A 19,335-nucleotide genomic window follows, 5' to 3' on the forward strand; every position below is an offset into this window, starting at 1 on the left:
CCCTAACGGCCAAGCCTTAAGAAGAAACCACGGAGAACGCGCGCTTCTCAAACGCTCAGCAATTCCAACCAACCGCCGCGGCGACTGCGCCTGCGTAGTCTTCGGACCGAACGCCCGACAGGGCAGGTGCGCCAGATCGCGCTTGCGTAGTTTGACGGAGGAGGCCCCCGACCAGACCTCGTGTGTGTAACCTGACCTCCCGAGATGGGGCGAGGGGAAATTGCGCCTGCGTAGTCTTCGTAGCTCCGCCCCGTTTGCCTAGCCCGGGCCCATCCAGCCGTACTCTGGGCATCCCCCCCAAGGCGGGGCAGGTGCGCACGGACTGCGCTTGCGCGCGGCAGCCCCGCCCCGGGCCCCGCCCCCGACCCGCGCGGGGCCCTGGGAGGGGCGCAGCGTCCGGCGGCGTCGCGGGCGGCGGGGCTGGGGCGGCGGGAGGGGCGGCGGGGGCAGACAAAGCAGCTAATGAATGGGCGCGCCCGTNCGCGGGCGGCGGGGCTGGGGCGGCGGGAGGGGCGGCGGGGGCAGACAAAGCAGCTAATGAATGGGCGCGCCCGTCGCGCTGTCCGCAGCCCGCGGGCCCGCGCAGCGCAGCGCGGAGCCGGCGCCTCAGGTGAGTGCGCGCGGGACGCTCCAGTGGCGTCTTCGACGGCCGGCGCCGCGCAGGGGTCGGGGAACCGCGCCATTGTCCGTGCGCGGCGAGCCGGGTGGAGGCTGTGTCCCGAGACTGCGCCCGGCCCGGCCCGGCCCGGCCCGGCCCGGCCTGGCCTGTGACAGCTGCGCCTCGCGCCGCGGGCGGGCCCAGGCCGCGGAGGGGAGCGGCCGCGGAGGGGAGCGGCCGCGGGACGCCCCGTGGGACCTTTCGTCAGGTGCCGGGCTCCCGCCACGTCGTGGCGTCCCCCAAGCCGGTGTCGGTGGGCGCGCGTGTCCAGGAAGGGGCGCAGGCAGGCGGCGCGGCGGTGACACGGGTCGGTGTCACGCTTCTTGGTGCCTGCCTAGCTTGCAGCGTGTGCGTCTGGGTCTGACCGCGGAGGCTTAACGAAACTTAACGCCTTGGCTCCGCAGCGTCTTCACGGTCGCAGTACCTGCCGTCATTTTTTTGTTCCTTTTGTCCTTTTTGGTGCGACCCACTCTCTATTGCCCGGGATGGCTGTGGGTCCTCGCTCTCCGTCTGGAGGTTCTCACGAGGCTCCAGCGCGTCTTTTCAAGTCCCTGCAGCGCCGAGCCTCAGGAGGAGCGGCTGTCGCGGTTCTGGCGTTTGTAAAAAGGGAAGTCATTTGTTTTGAAGTTAATTAGGATAAGATTAAGTGCAGTTTTAAAGAGGACACTTGTGCCTTCTGGCTTCGTAAAGCCAGTCAGCCAAGGCAAGTATATTCTTGTGACTTGGTAGGAAGAAAGAAATTTTCCCCTTTATATCGTGGTGATAAAAATTAATAAGACCAGGGAAATTTTAGTTTTGAGTTTTTTTTTTTTTTTAAGTGCTCTGAATAAGCGTAGTTGCAAGGCACGGAATTAATTCCATGCTAAGCAGAATTGAGAAGCTACAAGTTTGGCTCTACACCCTGAGGGAGTGGCTTGTGCATGAAGACATTGGTGCATGCTTTCTGTAATCTACATAAACTTTTTTTTAATTAGGTATTTATTTAATTTACATTTCCAATGCTATCCCAAAAGTCCCCTACACGCTCCCCCACTAACTCCCCCTATATAAACTTTTATATAGACTTTTTTGTGTGGCTTTTATTTTCATGAGAAGATCTAGTATAAGTTAACTTTTTTTTTTTTTTTTTGAATCTTTAGGAAGTTCAAAGTGTGCTGGTAGGTTTTCATCAATTTACACAAACCTAGACACACCTTGGAAGAGGGGACTTGTTTTTAATGTTTTATTTATTTTTAACGTTCATTGGTGTTTTGCCTACAAGTATGTCTCTGAGGGAATGTTGAATCCCCTATAACTAGAGTTACAAGTTCGGTTGTAAGCTGCCTGTGACTGAATGGACTTGAACCCAGGCCCTCTGGAAGGCTTCTTGATCATCTCTAGAGGGGCCATCTCTCTAGCCCCAGAAGAGGGACTCTGTTTTTCTCCTTCAAAATAGTTTTTGGAAATTATTTACTAATTGGATGTGCATTGGTGTTGTGCTTGCATGTCTGTCTGTGTGAGGACGTCAGATCCTCCTGGAACTGGAATTATAGATAGCTGTGAGCTGCTATGTGGGTGCTGGGAGTTGAACCCAGGTACTTTGAAAGAGCGCCAGTGCTCTTAACTTTGGAGCCATCTCTCCAGACCCCAGAAGAGGGATTTTTTTTTTCTAAATAATATATTTTATGTGTGTTGGTATTTTGCCTGCTTGTGTGTCTGTGTGAGGATATCAGAGATTGGAGTTACAGACAATTGTAAGCTGTCAGGTGGGTGCTGGGAATTGAACCCTGGTCTTCTGTAAGAGCAGTCAGTGCTCTGAACCTTTGAGCCATCTCTCCCAGCTCCTGTGAAGAGGAAATCTTTTGTTTCTTTGTTTTTGAGACAGGGTTTCTCTGTGTGTAGTTCTTTGTGTCCTGGAACTCACTCTGTAGACCAGGCTGGCCTTGAACTCAGAAATCCACCTGCCCTGTCTCCCAAGTGCTGGGATTATAGGTGTGCGCCTGGCAAGGAATTTTTGTTTGTTTGTTTTTTTTTTTTTTTTTTGAGACAGGGTTTCTCTTTATAGCCCTGGCTGTCCTGGAACTCACTTAGTAGACCAGGCTGGTCTCGAACTCAGAAATTCGCCTGCCTCTGCCTCCCAAGTGCTGGGATTAAAGTCATGTGCCACCATGCCCGGCATTTGGAGGAATTCTTAATTGAGAAAAATGTCTCCATAAAATTGGCTTGTTAGGCCTTTTGTTATTTATTTTTTTATTAATGATCAATGTAGGCAAGTCCAGCCAAGGGGCTATTATGCACCCCTAGGCAGGTGGTCCTTAATGATATAAAAAAAGCAAGCCAGTAAGCAGTGTTCCTCCATGACTTCTGCTTCAGTTCTTGCCTCTGAGTTCCTGCCCTGCCCTTCCTCAGTGGTAGACTCTTACCTGGAAGTGTTAAGATGAAATAAACCCTTTCTTCCCTAAGTTACTTTTGGTCATGGTGTTTGTCATAGAAACAGAAAGCCTCATGTCTTTTAGGCAGGTATGTAGACTCTTATGTTGAAAGAAAGCACAGTGCTGGAGAGATGTCTTACTGGATAAGAGCAGGGCCGTTCTTCCAGAGGACCTGGGTTTAATTCCCAGCAATCACATGGCAGATCACACCTGTTTGTAACTCCAGTTCCAGGGCTTCTGACATCTTTACACAGGTACACGGGCAAGCCAAATACCAGTAAACATATGTAAAAATAAGTTGAAAAAGAAAGAAAGCGCTTAGTTCATTTGACAGCGATTACTTGAGTGTGTCCCCAACCAGTTACTTTCTGATTTGGGTAATTGATGTTTTTTATAAGTGAAAACTCTTTGACGTTGATACAACACATACACAGAAAGCCCCAAACACTTTTGAAAAGGTGTTTAGGGAATTAGGGGACTTGGTTGAATTTTGTGTACGTGTATATGAGCTGATGTATAGTATTTGTTCAGTGAAAGAAGTGCATATGTGTGTTCCAGGTCTCTGATGGGCCTAGAGTTTGGAGCGAGAACTGGGAAGCAGAGCTCTAGAAGCATGGAGACCATACGTGGCCATGGTCATTGTCTCTTCACCCCATGTCTGCACTTTTTATGTACCTGACTTCAAATACTTTAGTTTCTACTTCGGGTTGACCTACTGAGAGGAGGACATAGGTAAGTGACTCTTTCCTTGGCCACAGACTTGGTTAGCCCTGTGGTAGAGCTATCTGGGGTGAGAGGCACAGTCACTAACCAGAGGCTCCTCCAAAGGGCATCGTTTCCTTCTGAGCAGACCAGTTCAGAGCCAGCTCTGTCATTCTTTTCATTACTCTTTGAAGATACCATTGCAGGTGTTTGTCATTCCTGCAGATGTTTTGTATGTCACTGCAAGTCTAGCTGCAAGAATCTCTCAGTTCTGGTCTTCACTGACATCTGGGAAGTGTAGCAGCTTGTCAGCGGTTGAACCCCATTTTTTTTCAGATACTCCTAGCCCCACTCTTGAATGTCTAGGTTTTTCTTTATCTTAGATATGCCTGTAAGCAGAACCCTAGCCCAGAGGCTCAACTCTAGGTTTCCAGACACTTAGCCCTTAAGAAAGCAAACAAGCCAGGCATGGTGGCATATGCCTTTGATCCTTTAATCCCAGCGCTCTGGAGGCAGAGACAAGCAGAAGTCTAGTTTGAGGCCAGCTTGGACTACAGAGCTAGTTGAGGACATCCAGGGCTATACAAAGCAACCCTGTCTGAGCTGGTGGGGGTTCAGACAGAAGTAAGAGAGGCAGATGAAAGGCATTTAAGCCCAGGGACACTGACATGAGCCTTACGTGTAAACCAAGTTAGGTAGGGACAAGAGGTATGCACAGTTAAGTAGTCTTGGTCCCCTGTGACCTGGCCTACCATTATCTTAGTTCTGGTTCTGCAAGGCGGTGAGAAGATAGTCTCAGTTATCCTGAGATGAGTATTCCTGCTGGGGCAGGGGCGTGTGTGTGTGGGGGGGTGGGTGGGTAGGAGGACTGCAGATTTGGGATGCTTCTGTGGGTTTGGAGCAGCACAGTGTCAAAGCTGACAGTAAGATAGCTCAGTTACTCTCTGCCTTCAGCCTTGAAGGAACATGAAATGGATTAGCCACCATCAGCTTGTAGACAGACTCCTAGAGGACCGGATATGTCTACACTCAGGATTAAACAGGTGAGGGCCTCAGAACCTTAAGACAAAGGACACATGCAGAAAGAGCCCAGGAATTCCAGGCTTTTGTCTGCTTTTAGTTACTGTGTGGTCTCTGGTGAGAAATTGGTACTTTTTTTTTAGCAAAAGTGGTTTTAAAGTACCTGTTAATAGCAAGGACTTTTTTTTTTCCTAATCATATTTTAAATTTTATTTATTACTGTGTATGCCACACTTCTCCAAAGATAGTTCTCTGCAGAATCAGTTTTCTTCTCCTACTTTTATATTCATTCCAGGGATCAAACTTTGTTGTTAGGTTTCTGTGGCAAGTACCTTTACCTGCTAACATTTTAATATTCCATCTTGCTAGTTATTTCTAATATTTTTTTGTTTTACTTTATATATTTATTATCTTGTAGTGCTGGGACTTGACCTCTGGGCCTTTGACATGCTAAGCAAATGCTCTACCACTGAGCTACACACATAACTCACAGCATTCTTACTAATTATTTGATATGTGCTTTTACTAGTTCAAATTTTGAAAGATACTGGTTTTTGTTTTTCGAGACAGGATTTCTCTGTGTAGCCCTGGCTGTCCTGGAACTCACTTTGTAGACCAGGCTGGCCTCGAACTCAGAAATCCGCCTGCCTCTGCCTCTGTGCTGGGATTAAAGGCGTGCGCCACCACTGCCTGGCTGAAAGATGTTAAGAACAGTGAAACCTTTCCTATTTCTAAGGAAGAGGACTCCTGGATTAGCAGAAGAACTCCGCTGCCTGGCGGGCCATCCTTGCCTCTACCCTGCAGTTGGCACTGCACTAACTGCTCTCATAGTGGTGTCTTCATAATTTCCTGTCCTCAGAGAATTTTAAAATGATGGTAGGGACCTAAATAACTAGAGAAAAGGGCCCTTCCTGTACCTGTGTACATCTTTTGTTCCCATCTATAGACCGAGAAGGCTGAAGCAAGAGGATTATTTGAACATACAAGGTCAACTTAAAATAAAGAGATCCAATTCCCAAGTAGTACTCTGAGGGAGATTACAGACAGCGGAAGGCAGGCTTGTTGCGTTGTGTTCTGTCTCAGAGTGTGCTCTGAAATGGCTCTGGCACAGTAAAGGGTTTCTCTGAGGGGCCTGGTGCCACAGAGTGTGTGTGGTGCACTCAGGGTCTGGAGCCGGTCTGCTGCAGCTTCCTTGTCAGCTCTCCAGGGTTGTGTTTTGGGAAGTCAGTGGCTACACAGTTTAAATGCCTTGGTGTGAATGAATATGCTGGGACAGTATGTGTCCAATAAGGTGTGAGTTCTGCTTCCAGGCGCCTCCATGTGAGGGCCCAAGTTTCTCTTTCTCTTTTGTACAAAGTCACACTACCAGCATTAGTAAGGCTGTGGTAGGACTATCCTGCTCTACTGCCCTACAAAGGCGCTGTCATGTGATTGATGTAGTCACCTATTCCTTGATCTGGGACCCTTGGCCTGGTGAACCAGCAAACCCAGATTTGCCTTGTTCAACTGCCTTACCTCTGCAGACAGATACTGTGAGCAGCTGAATTTCATCTAAAGCAGTCATCATGGCTGCTTACTAAACCTCACCTTGTTTTGCTCCACCTGCCAGCTACAGGGATGTAGCTCTGTCCACTGTATCATGAAAGCCACGTCTCACATCCTGTGAAGGACATTTTAAAGACTTCCAGCAACTTTCAGCCGAAACTGTGGCTTAGGCCTGTCAGTGGTGACTCCTTATACCACAGAGGGTAGTTGGTGAAGATGCCAGTGTTAAGTTCAGGGGAAACACAGAGCAACCAGAAAAATCCAGGCTTGTGGTATGTGACCCAGAACATTACAGGGACTGAACAGGGACCAAGTGACCTTAGTGTGGGCTGTTTGCTTACTGTGGAATGTGCTTTGTTTCCAAGGTAGCCTTATCAGGGTTTCTGACCATGGTGGAAATAACTCTGGTTCCAGATTTCTGAGGTTTAACTCTTTGCACTTTAATCTTTTTTTTTCCCCTCCCGCCCTTGCACTTTAATCTTCAGTGTTCAGTTTTGGACTTTCCATCTTGGGACAGGCAGCCTTAGTGGTTAGTTGTCATCTCTATAGGCTCAGTGACTCTGTGGCATTTATAGCATTAAGGCTCTTGATGGCGATGCTTCCCTTAGAATGTTAGTTATACAGTACACCCAGTAGGTTAAAGTTGCCCTCAGGTGTAGGCCAGGTCTTAATTAAGGTCTTTGGAACAAAGACACCCCCTGCCCCCAAACAGGTGTCCCTGATAGCTCTGTGAGGGCTTGTCCCTGTTGAAGACAGAGGTTGGGTCTTTTTTTTTTTTTTTTCCATGCTGTGAAGTTTGTGAACTACAGAGTTGATGTTCCTAGATGGAACCGTCAGGGTTAACTGTCTCCTGATGGACTTAGAAACTTTTTGGAGGAAACTGTGGGTGTTAGAACTATTCACCTCAAAGATTACTTTTCTTTCCACTCCATTTCCAGCACTGATAGTCTAAGAAATGAAATAAAAATCCCTGTAGTCACCCAGCGGATAGTGTGTACATTTCTCATTTGTCTCGAGTAGCTATTTCTTACAAACCAGAATCTTGTGTCATGGTTAGTATTGTGTCCTGCTTTCTGCCTCTGTATAGACCTTGTGACCTAGCCTTTGGAGACTTGAGTCACTGTAGGTAGCACGTGTAGGACACAGTTGCATGGGTAGCCAGCCCACAGGAGAGAGTCCAACCTTGATGACAGCTCCTAGTCAGTGCAGCATATAGTCAGTGTGTGGTTATCAACTCATCCTTGAGGGCAGCAGGCCTGCCTGCCTTGTGGGGAAGGTCTTGTGGCTGAAGATTTTCTATGTGCTCTTTATTTGAGGAACATAGTCTTCTAGGTCTAATTAATCCTAGTATGGGGTGGCTAATTAGAAAGGTGTCATTCGCCGGGCGTGGTGGCACACGCCTTTAATCCCAGCACTCGGGAGGCAGAGGCAGGCGGATTTCTGAGTTCAAGGCCAGCCTGGTCTACAAAGTGAGTTCCAGGACAGCCAGGGCTACACAGAGAAACCCTGTCTCGAAAAACCAAAAAAAGCCGGGCGTGGTGGCGCACGTGCGCCTTTAATCCCAGCACTTGGGAGGCAGAGGCAGGCGGATATCTGAGTTCCAGGACAGCCTGGGCTACAAAGAGAAACCCTGTCTCGAAAAACCAAAAAAAAAAAAAAAGAAAGGTGTCATTCTGTTACCCTCCCCTCCCCTCCCATCTGTTAACCATAAAGGGCACTCTGGTTGCTACTGTTGAGAAGTGGTATTTTAAAATGGACTTCATTTAATGTGTTACCGTTTGACTGTGAAAAGGAAAAGCTAATGCTCCCAGTTCCCCATGTTGGATGGGTGTCAGGGAGTCAAAGCATTTGAGTTGGGTGGAAGTCTCGGAGTGGCGCGACTGTGCGGGAGATTATCCTCCTCACTGGCTGCTTGCGAGTAGCAACGCTTTACATGGAAAGGGACGTGTTTCTCCCAAATCAGAACATAGGTCTTAAATTTAGACAGTTCCATTCCATGCTGTCTAAATTATGGAAAGGATAACCTCTTTAAATTTTGGTGTTGGTGGTGTTTCTTGGGGCAGGGGAGTGAGATAGGGTTTCTCTGTGTAGCCTTGACTATCCTGGAACTTTGTTTGTCTTGAACTCAAAAGAGATCTGCCTACCTCTGCCTCCCAAGCACTGGCATTAAAGCTGTGAGCCACTGCCACCCAGCTTCAGAGATTTTGTTTTTTGTTTTTCTTAATTGTAATGTGGCCAGTTTTATCCACCTCCGTACAATAGGTATTTTCTGTTTTGCTCTAACTTAAGCACATAAGGACATTTCCTATCCTACATCCTTTACTGTTTTGTCTTTGCCTCTGCTGTTTACATGGACTTAAGTTCTAGAGTGCTACGAGCCATAGGGTAAAGGGTCATAGTTTCCAGAAAGATCTAATGGACTAATAACTATGTCTACATACCTTTTTCTTGTTCTGAGATAGTCTTCCTGGATTTCCCAAGTTGTTCCTAAAATTCTTTAAGTGATTGTTGTGCTTCAGTTTGCCTATAGCTAGGGTGTAAGTATGTGTCACCATGCTGGCAAGAGGTTTGTTTTGGTTTCAAGCTCTGCCTCAGAATCTGGTGATGGCCTTGTGTTGGCAGAACCCTAGAGAGAGAGCATGGTACCACAGAGTCATAGCCAGACTTGTCTCTTAGAGCGGACAACCCGTTGGTCACATGAATGTTATTAAGCCATTCATTAGTGCAAGGTCCTCATCACCTCTCAGGGACCACCTGATCTCACTTTCTATCTATCTATCTATCTATCTATCTATTTATTTTATGTCTGAGTACTCAGTGTGCATGTACACCTGCATCTCAGAAGAGGGCGTCAGATCCTGTTATAGGTAATTATGAGCCACCATGTGGTTGCTGGGAATTGAGCTCAGGACCTCTAGAAGAGCGTCAGTGCTCTTAACCACTGAGCCATCTCTCCAGCCCCCTGGTCTCACTTCTTAATAAACATAATGAGGAATAGATTCCAACATGAGTGTTGGTATACAAGAATAACCATCATGATCTGAACAAGGACACCACAATAGCCATGCTAACACTAATATGGAAGGGAGGAAGGTCACGAGGCCTTAATGGTAGACAAAGAACTACAGAAAATTAAAGACTGCTAAGAGCTGGATAAATAATCTTCAGAAAAGAGTACACCAGTTGATTATCTAATATTAAACAGTCAGCCCTCAAAACATATACATACAAATAACACCCCTCTCCTCCCCCCACACATAAAAGAAGAGGGCTTAGGCCCTAGAGAGATGTCTCAAAGGTTAAGAGCACTGGCTGCTCTTGCAGAGAGAGAACTTGGGATCAATTCCCAGGACCTAAATAGTGGTTCATAACCTTCTGTAATTCTAGTCCCAGTGTGTCTAATACCTTCTTCTGGACTCCATTGGAACCAGGCATGCACGGGGTACACAGATATACAAACAGGCAAAATACTTATACACTTAAAAATCAATCAATCAATAACAACTTTTAAAAAGAAAACGGTCATGAATTTGAGAGCATACGGTATGTGTGTACGTTGGAGTTGTTGAAGAAGGAAAGAAGGGAAGGGACATAATTGTGTTATAATCTCCCCCACCCCCACCCTTTTTTTTTCTCCCTTGAGACAGGGCCTCTCTTTGTGTAGTTCTGATTATCCTGGAATTTACTGTGTAGACCAGGCTGGCTTCAGATCCACAGAGATCCACCTGCTTCTGCCTCCTGAGTTCTGGGATTAAATGTATGCACCACTGTGCCTGGCTTAATCTTCACACGCACACACACACCCCACCAACATGCTCAGTTTATCTTATCATGCACACACAGACATGCATACGCACATGAGTTAAATATATGTAGGCATATATATGTATGCTAAAAATACAAAATTTTAAAAAGATAAAGCAGTGTCCCTCCCACACTGATTTAGAAGAGCCTGTCTGTGCTGTACAATGTTGCTACCAGTTTCTTGGGGACCATTGCTTCAATAGTTCCATAGCCTAATGGAGGGTAACAAGTGTTTCTTTAGAATATCTTCATTCTTGCCATGATAGCTACATTCCTTCCTTGCTGTTTTCATACCTCTCTCATGGTGGAATATGCCTGTGATTGAAATCGTTATAAATACAGTATAAGTAAGTATCCACAGTTGGGGTGTCAGGTACCCCTGTGTAAGAACCATTTCTCCAAAACAACTTTTCTTTTGTCTTTCTTATTTTTCTTTTGAGGAGGAACCTCACTACACAGCCATGACATGGCTGGTTTAGAACTTACTGTGTAGAATAAGCTGCCTTAGAACTCCATCTGCTTAGACCTTTCAAGTGCTGGGTTTAAAGGCATGCACCACTGTGCCTAGCTTCTGCGGTGTGGCTGTACACACTTTTGGAGGTGGTTCCTTTTGATGTTGGCTTTGGAATAGGGTTTCTATATGGGGCTTAGGCTGACCTCAAACTTGAGATTCTGTTTCAGGCCCTAGAGTGCTGAGATTCTAGGCAAGCAGCATCATGCTCAGCAGACTTTATTCTGACATCTTCCCTACCTTGTTTATGAAAAATACTCTGAAAACATCACTGCTTAACCATCCAGTGGTTTTATTTCAGTTCCCCCTCATTGGCAGATTGAGGTCTGTCCTGGTTGGTCTCATCTGTTCCCGTTTGGTAGGGCAAGGAGTACATGACTGAGACTGATGTCAATGACTTAGTAGCAAAAACTTTTCCATGTTCAATTTTAAGCAACTAAGAGATTTAACAGGAGTGGCGTTTAGGAGTCCATTCTTCTACTTAGATTCTGGCTGTCCTGTGGGTGATGTTCTGTCATCTCAAAAATAACCACTCAGCCGGGCGTGGTGGCGCACGCCTTTAATCCCAGCACTCGGGAGGCAGAGGCAGGCGGATTTCTGAGTTCGAGGCCAGCCTGGTCTACAAAGTGAGTGCCAGGACAGCCAGGGCTACACAGAGAAACCCTGTCTCGAAAAAAAACCAAAAAAAAAAAAAAAAAAACCACTCAGGGGCTGGTGAGATGTCTCAGCTAATGAAGGAACTTTCCTGGAACCCACATGGTGGCAGAGACAACTGCCTCCTGGGAGTTGTCTTCTGACTTTCATACATACTCACAATATACGAAATAAAAACATCTTTTTAAGGGGCCAGTGAGACGGCTTGTTAAGGGTGCTTGCCACAAAGTCTGACTGATGGAGTTCATTCCTAGAAACGGTGATAGAAGAGAACCAACTCCTGCAAGTTGTCCTCTGACCTACCTATGTGGATGCATGTGTACACATGCAAATAAAGTGTAAAACTAAACTAAAACACATTGCTCAGGTCCGTTTGTTAGAAGTTATACCTCTATAGAATGTTAACAGACAACAGTTACAAAGATTTACAAGAACACAACCAGTGAGAGCAAACATTTAAAGAAAACTGGTTTGAAATTAAGTACTATTGGAGATGTGCTTCTTAGAAGGCATCCAATTCCTTTAAAATTATTAGGCAGGGTATGGCATTAGGACAGGTCTAGTTCTCTTTCTTAGCCAAGTCACAATTAGGAATACATGAACAGGCCTGGGAAAGGTTAGCATCACTGAGAATTCTAGTTTGGAGGATAACAGCAGCTTTGTAAAATATTCTCTTAAGCTTTTGAGACTTGTATAACACACTTCAGCTAGCAGAACTGTTCAGAACTGGTCTGTATAGTAACTGGGCTCCTTTTGAAGCAAAATTTGGAACCTTTGGCCCAGTATGTTGTTGATAAGTCTATAGCACTGACAGAACTTGAAATATGAGACCTTACAAGTTTAGGGAACAGAGCTGGTTGCTGTAGACAGGCTGATTGTGGTGTACGGGGTGTCTCGTGCACAGTAACAAAATATCGAGGCGAGCTTCTGATAGTGGGGTTGGAAGATTTGTTTTTTTGGGTTTTTTTTTTTTTTTTTTTCATCTCAGTGGTACTAAAGTAAAATATGGGAAGGTCAAGGGCTGGAGAGATGGCTCAGTGGGTAAGAGCACTGACTGCTCTTCCAGAGGTCCTGAGTTCAAATCCCAGCAACCACATGGTGACTCACAACCATCCATAATGAGACCTGACACCCTCTTCTGCTGTGTCTGAAGACAGCTACAGTGTACTTATGTATAATAATAAAAAATAAATCTTGCTGCTAGAGTGAGTAGAAGCAGAGATCCTGAAAATTCAATTCCCAACAACTACATGAAGGCTCACAACCATCTGTACAACTACAGTGTACTCACATACATAAAATAAATAAATCTTGTTAGCTTAGACTCCCTTGACTTGTCTGGGCTCTTCCTGAGCCCTCTCAGCAACTGCCACTTGGAGACTGAATGGCTTTATCTTTTTGAGTCCCTTGGAGCCACTGCTTATTTAGCTGGTGTATTGTTTCTATGACAGGCCTTTTCAGTTTGGAAGAACTTTTGAGAAAATTTGGAGTTCTGTTGAATGACTTGGGATAGTATCTGTCAAGTGAAAGGGAACATGGAAATTAGTCTTTTGGAGTTCTGGATCATTGGGGTTCTACTGAACCATTTGGAACAGATGAGCAGGGTGCTGAAGAAATCTCTACTGTGATTTATATAACCACAGAAAATACTGCCAGTACAGTCTTGATGCCCCTAAGGAAAACTCTAGTTAACCAGTCTCTTGTAACTTACTATGGGAAAAACTTAATTGGCCAAGAGAGTTCCGGAAAATAACTGGGCAGCAAATCCTTGCCCACGTCCTTTCCCATTTTCTGAAACTCATCACACACTCAAATCACTGTTGCTGGCATGCCTGATTTAGTGCAGTTCTGAGTGCAGGAGAGCATGTGGGAATGATTTCTGGAGTATGTTAATATATAAGACCTTTTGCCTCTGTTTGTTTTCCTCTCCCTTAGAAAATAATTAACAGCTAACTATAGATTTGGGGAACTGCAGAAAACTGGCTATGTCAGACTTTACCAGAGACAGGCCTAACTCAAATATTAACAGGAATGTTAATTTTCAGCTTTCTTCCAGGTGGGATAGTTTGAGTCTGGTGCTTTCAAATGTTAATTCTGGAAACCGAAGCTGAGAAAGAACCTGTTCCAAGATTCAAAAGATATAAGTGCTCTTCTAAAACAATTATTTTAGAGTCAACAAACATCTAAAATACTTACTTAAAAAACATTCATTGGCACCAAGATAAAAGCTTCAGTAAGCTATAAGATATATAGTACTGGTTATAGAGATTTTGAGTAAGATTTTCTTCCAAAACAGATTCTGCGAAGAATGTGAGTTTTGTTTATTTTCTAAGAGTGAAGACTAACAGAAAATTAGGCTATAAAAATGCCTGTGAGGTGGGTTAGCAGTTAATACCTAGTGCTTGCTGCCAAACTTCACAACTTGAGTTCTATTCCCTATCCTCAACCATAGGAGAAAAGGAGAAACAACTCCCACAAGTTGTCCTCTGACCTTAACAAGTACTGTGTGCTCCCACACATGCATACAAATAATAAAAATTTTAATGCTTTTTTGCTAAATGCACAAAACATTTGTACTTCCTGGCATGACAGTTGGAACATCACCTTTATAGAAGCAAGAAAGGCATATATATCCTGTCTATTCTACCTTACCCTTGACACATCAGTCTTAATGCTGCAGTGCCACAGGGTTCTGTTGCTGTGTGTGTATATATTACATGTACCATTATTATACATGCGTAGTTTCACATATGCATTCTTTTTAACAGTTGTTGTATATGAGTATGAATGTGTCACTGTACATGTGGACGTCAGAAAATAACCTCTACCATGTGGATTTCAGGGGTTGGACTCAGGCCATCAGACTTCTTGGAAAATGTCTTTACCTAATGAGCTAATTTGTAGGCCTGTGTTTTTTTATTTATTAAGATAAAGTCTCACTTCATAGCCTAGGCTGACCTCAAACTCAGGGCAGTCCTCCTGCTTCAGTTCTCCAAGTACTAGGATTACAAATATAGACCACTATATCCTATATGTATATTCCTAAGCTATTTTAAAGTATAGTGCAGATGTTGAAGTTCAGTAAGGTAGGTGTGTCTCAGCGGGTTGCTCTATGATGAGCGCATGCATACCTGACATTTAGACTGGAAAGGACATCCTTTCATTTTCTACTTGGCCTAGACTCATGACCTGCCTTTGAAAGTACTTGCTAGCCTGAATTCTATGGCAAGAACTTCCAGATAGTTAGGTGGGTGGGTAGATAGAGATAGATAGTTTGTTTTTATGTTTTTTATGGCTGAATTGATCACCTCTAAGTATTTGTCAAGTTTTAGACTTTTTTTTTTTTTTTTTCGAGACAGGGTTTCTCTGTAGCCCTGGCTGTCCTGGAACTCACTCTGTAGACCAGGCTGGCCTCGATCTCAGAAATCCACCTGCCCCTGCCTCCCAAGTTCTGGCGTGTGCCACCTCCGCCCGGCAGTTTTGGACTTTTTAAAATGACAACTCATTCTTGTGCAGGTTGTATCCATAGCCTGCCTCCTGTGGTAACTGCCCCTTGTCTTTCTTCCAGTCTAGATTGTGCTGTAGGCATTCCTCTGAGCTTTACTCTTCCTCGTGTTTTCTGGCTTTCTGTAAATCGGTAGGTAGATTTAGAGGCCTGATCAAATTAGAATTGGACTTCACACAAGCTTCCTTTTCAAAGGTGTTTCGTTGGTTCAAGTTCAAGAAGCACCTCACAGAGTTTGGAAAGGTGTAAGATTGTTCTGTTCCCAGTACCCATAGCAAGCAGCTTGCAAGCAGCCAACCACCTGTAGCTCCAGTCCAAAGGGTCTGATATCCGCACAGACATGTACACATGCCCACACAGAGAGACACTTGAAACAATAATTAAAGAAGCAGTTCAAGAGCTAGGCATAGTGGCATACAGCTGTATTCTTAGCACTCAGGGGGCTGAGGCAGGAGAATCAAAGCTTTGCGGCCAATCAGTGATTCCTAGTAAGACACTGTCGAAACAAAACCAGCAATAAAACAGCCATAGTCCCATGTCTGGGAATCTTATTTTGATTGGCAGTTATTGGTGTGCACTAAAAGATATCTACAGTCAGACTTCTTTCTTTCCAGAAACTGCAGTTGTGTTACAGTTCTGACCCAGTTTTCTCAGGACTCAGCAAGATTTATACAAAGAAAGAACCTCTCCTAGTACCTAAGGTAGCAGCAATTCATGTAGGAAACTAAAGATAGCGATTCTTTGTATCTTCCAGTTTACAAAATCATAATCTCCTAATCATCTTTAGGTGTCTGAGATAACCTGAGATTTGTAGGAGTTTCCATCCAAGATTAACTACTACTGTTAATCCCACAGACATGAGGAGAAAGACCACCAACCACAAATTATGACCAAATCAAAGCAAGCTTTATTTTATGCACAGCAGAGCGGTATTTAAGATGGCATTTTAGAGATCAACTCAGAGCCAGTTTCTCAATCTTCTTTTGAGGGCTTTTCTGCAGGATGGGTTGTTTTTTGTTTTTTTGTTTTTTGTTTTTTTTTTGTTTTTTTTTGTTTTTTTAAGCAAACATGATTACAGAAGCAAGACCAGCAGTTAAGGAAGCTTTTTTTTTTTTTTTTTTAAGATTTATTTATTTTATGTATGTGAGTACACTGTAGCTGTACATATGATTGTGAGCCTTCATGTGGTTGTTGTGAACTGCATTTTTAGGACCTCTGCTCACTCCAATCAACCCCACTCGCTCAGTCCCTCCTTGCTCCAGCCCAAAGATTTATTTATTTTTATACATAAGTACACTGTAGCTGACTTCAGATGCACCAGAAGAGGACGTCAGATCTCATTAAGGGTGGTTGTAAGCCACCATGTGGTTGCTGGGATTTGAACTTTGGACCTTCAGAAGAGCAGTCAGTGCTCCTATCCACTGAGCCATCTCATCAGCCCAGGAAATTTTTCTTTACAGAACATTCTATGGCTGTAGGAGTGGGGCATAACCCAATTCCAAGAAATAGAAATTTCAAGTTTTACAGTAAACAGAAATCTAACTGAACAATGAATGGCTCCTGGTTACAAACTGGACTCAGTGGTTTTTCATCCCCTCCCCAAACCCTAACTTGTCTTATGTGTCCCTGACAAATCCTTAATAGGGAACTTCCCTTTTTAGCTGCTATAAGGACTAATGGTGGTGATGAAGGGCAAGAATTTTAGCAGTTTCTATCTATCAGAAGACAAAATTAGTGAGGCATGGACTGATGATGATGGGTTGTGAAGAACATTATTGGGAGGATTAAGGGACCTACAAGTGGCTGAAAGAAAGAGTTGTTAACCAGGGCGCTAGTTGGTACCAATCTTTTTCCCCTTCTGGTAGTCTAAATATTTAGTTTGAGATTGTTTCTAATTATTCCTGCCTGCTTGGCATAAAAACAACAGGTTTCTCTTAAGCCTTCCTTGCTTCATAAAGAGCATATTCAGGCCTTTTGTAAAACTACTTCTGCCAGGGAGTATACCTGATGTTCCATTATGGAGAATGAGCTTTGCAAAGACCCTAAATCTTGCTTCACTTGTTTGTCAAGGTTCTGAACCCCTGGCCTTGCAGGACTAGGGCTGATGTTCCTGGTGCCACAGATCCTGTGTTCGCTGCACCCAATAAGAGTGGAATCAATATGGTGACTGCTCATTTTGGCCAAGAGTGGTCAAGTGCCATGGCTAGATGCAAGTGGCCTGTGTCCTCATAAATATAAGTTTGTGAGAGTCTGTGAGTAAGTATGCAAAAAGTGGATGTGTCCCATGATCAATGAGGGAGATTGAGAGACGTTGGGTAATGCCTTCTGTATAGGTCCATCATGTATTAGAGTGCGCTGGGAGGAATAGCTGCTGACTTTTAGTACCTGAGCTAGTAAGGTTCTGAAAATAGTTGCACAGTTGTCCAAATAAGGAGAAGCCAAGTTATCTGGTACTTTTGACATGACGAATACCCTTGTATATCACCTAGAGATAATTTAGGTTGAGACCAGGAGACCATCACTAGTGGCTCATGGCAGTGCTGTGAGTTACAGATTGTAAGGCATTCCTACATAGTAAGGGTCAAGACAGAGCCAGCAATTTTGTGTTAGGTTAGATACAGAGGGGTTTAGGAAAGAAAAGGTTGCCATTATCATGGTCAGGAAAGGTACCTCCATTGGAGGGAGAGTGGGTAGGGGGATGTCTTAGGGGAGATTAGAATAGGCAAAACAGTAGTTGGCAGATCTATGAGGTGTGGGCATGCCAGGGGAACCTGAGGCATTGGGAGAAGGTACATACTTATCAGGACTTGTGGGCTTAGTTAGACTGAACCTATTTTCTTTGGATTGTAAGTAAAGTACCTGGGTCTTTCACAGAGAGATATAACCTGATTCCCCAGGGCTTTTGTGTATCCCAGAATGACTTGGCTAGGGAAACTTAGAGGTTCCAGAGTTTAAGTGTGAAAGTTATGGGGCTTCAAGATCCCTGTTTACAATTGGGATTAATCTGTGGGTTTGGGAGAAATGGTAGATTATTTTTGTTGGACTCTTCCCAGGGGGCAATAGATACACAACTTCACAAGGCACAATGATAGGTGTCATCCCCCTGGCAGGAATTAGAGTTTAAGTCCAGGCACCTTGTAAGTTTTTCTCCAGTTTTAAATTGCCATAGCCTTCCCCAACAGTTCCCAAATGAAGTTTTCATTCTTCAGTTTAGTTCCTTCTCCCCAAAGGGAGAAGTTTGCAGAGATCTGTTTTTAATGGGGGTTGAAATGTAGTTATTTCTGTGAGAATGCAGCCTGACCTGACCACAGCCTTCTAAGTGAAAACTGCCACAGTTGCCTGCGTGATCCTGATGCTTTTCCCTAAAGCACTTTCTAGCACACTATAACTAAAACTATGAGGATGTTACATGCAGCTTTGTGAGTGGATGTTGGTGATGTGTGGCTCAGGACTGTGTGGCCTGAAGTCAGTACTAGCTTGAGATAACAACCTTGGATGGTGTCACTTCTATTGTACTTGGAAGACCCCTTCCTTTGACTGAAATTGTGAGGGCCTTTGATCTTCTTGCTGCCCAGGACCACACTTGTGTCAGCTGGTGTCTTGTGTGAACATTTCTCTTGAGTAGTGTAGTGGTTTAATGACCCCCATAGACTCGTGTGTTTGAATACTTGTCCTATAGAGAGTAGCACTGTGGATGTGGCCTTGTTGGAGTAGGTGTGGTCTTGTAGAAAGTGTATCACTCTGACAATGGGCTTTGAGGTCTCCTATGCTCAAGCTGTGGCACACAGTCTTCTGCTGCCTGTGGATCAGGATGTAGAACTCTGGGCTCTTCCAACACCATGTCTGCCTGCACGCTGCCATGGCAATAATGAATTAAATCTCTGATATTAAGCTAGCCCCAAATTAAATATTTTCTTTTATAAGAGTTGCTGTAGTCATGTCCTTTCACAGCAATAAAACCCTAACTAAGACAGGTAGTGTGGTCGTTTGGATGAGAACAGCTGCTCTAAGGCTTATGTTTGAAGGTTTGAGCTGCACTTGTTGGAACTGTTTGCAAAGATTAGGAAGTGTGATCTCTTTGGTGGGGTTTGTCATCGGGGCAGGCTTTAAGGTTTCAGAAGCCCCGTGTCATTTCCAGTAAACTGTATTTCTATCTGCCTTGTGACTGTGGATCAGATGTAAGAATTCAGCTAGTTTTTCAGGTTTGTGCCTGCCTGCTCCAGACCACAAGTCCCCAATTAACTGCCTTTTATATGTTGCCTTGATCATGGTGCCTTTTCAGCATGGGTAAGACAGGTAGCATGTGGCAGTGGGTCTGCTGGATGGCCCCAAGTCTGGTGAGCTGCAACTGTTAAGCTTCTTTCCAGAGTACTTACCTAGCTTCTCTCTGCAGAGTATTTAAGAGTTTTGTTGCTGTCTTTTTTTTTTTTTTTTTAAGATTTATTTATTACATGTAAGTACACTGTAGCTGTCTTCAGACACTCCAGAAGAGGGCGCCAGATCTCATTACAGATGGTTGTGAGCC

At 44.6% G+C, this 19,335-nt stretch overlaps 1 long non-coding RNA gene across 1 annotated transcript in view; it reads left to right on the forward strand.

Moving 5' to 3' along the window:
• The first annotated feature begins 529 nt into the window (after window positions 1–529).
• The window catches only part of LOC110310000, a 24,467-nt gene continuing 5,661 nt past the window's right edge, over window positions 530–19,335 (forward strand). The window contains exons 1-2 of the long non-coding RNA XR_003834987.1: window positions 530–610; window positions 3,628–3,801. This is a non-coding gene — a long non-coding RNA (uncharacterized LOC110310000). The remainder of the gene's footprint in view (window positions 611–3,627; window positions 3,802–19,335) is intronic.

This window comes from Mus caroli, chromosome 15 (assembly GCF_900094665.2).
Source record: "Mus caroli chromosome 15, CAROLI_EIJ_v1.1, whole genome shotgun sequence".
Lineage (NCBI taxonomy): Eukaryota > Metazoa > Chordata > Mammalia > Rodentia > Muridae > Mus > Mus caroli.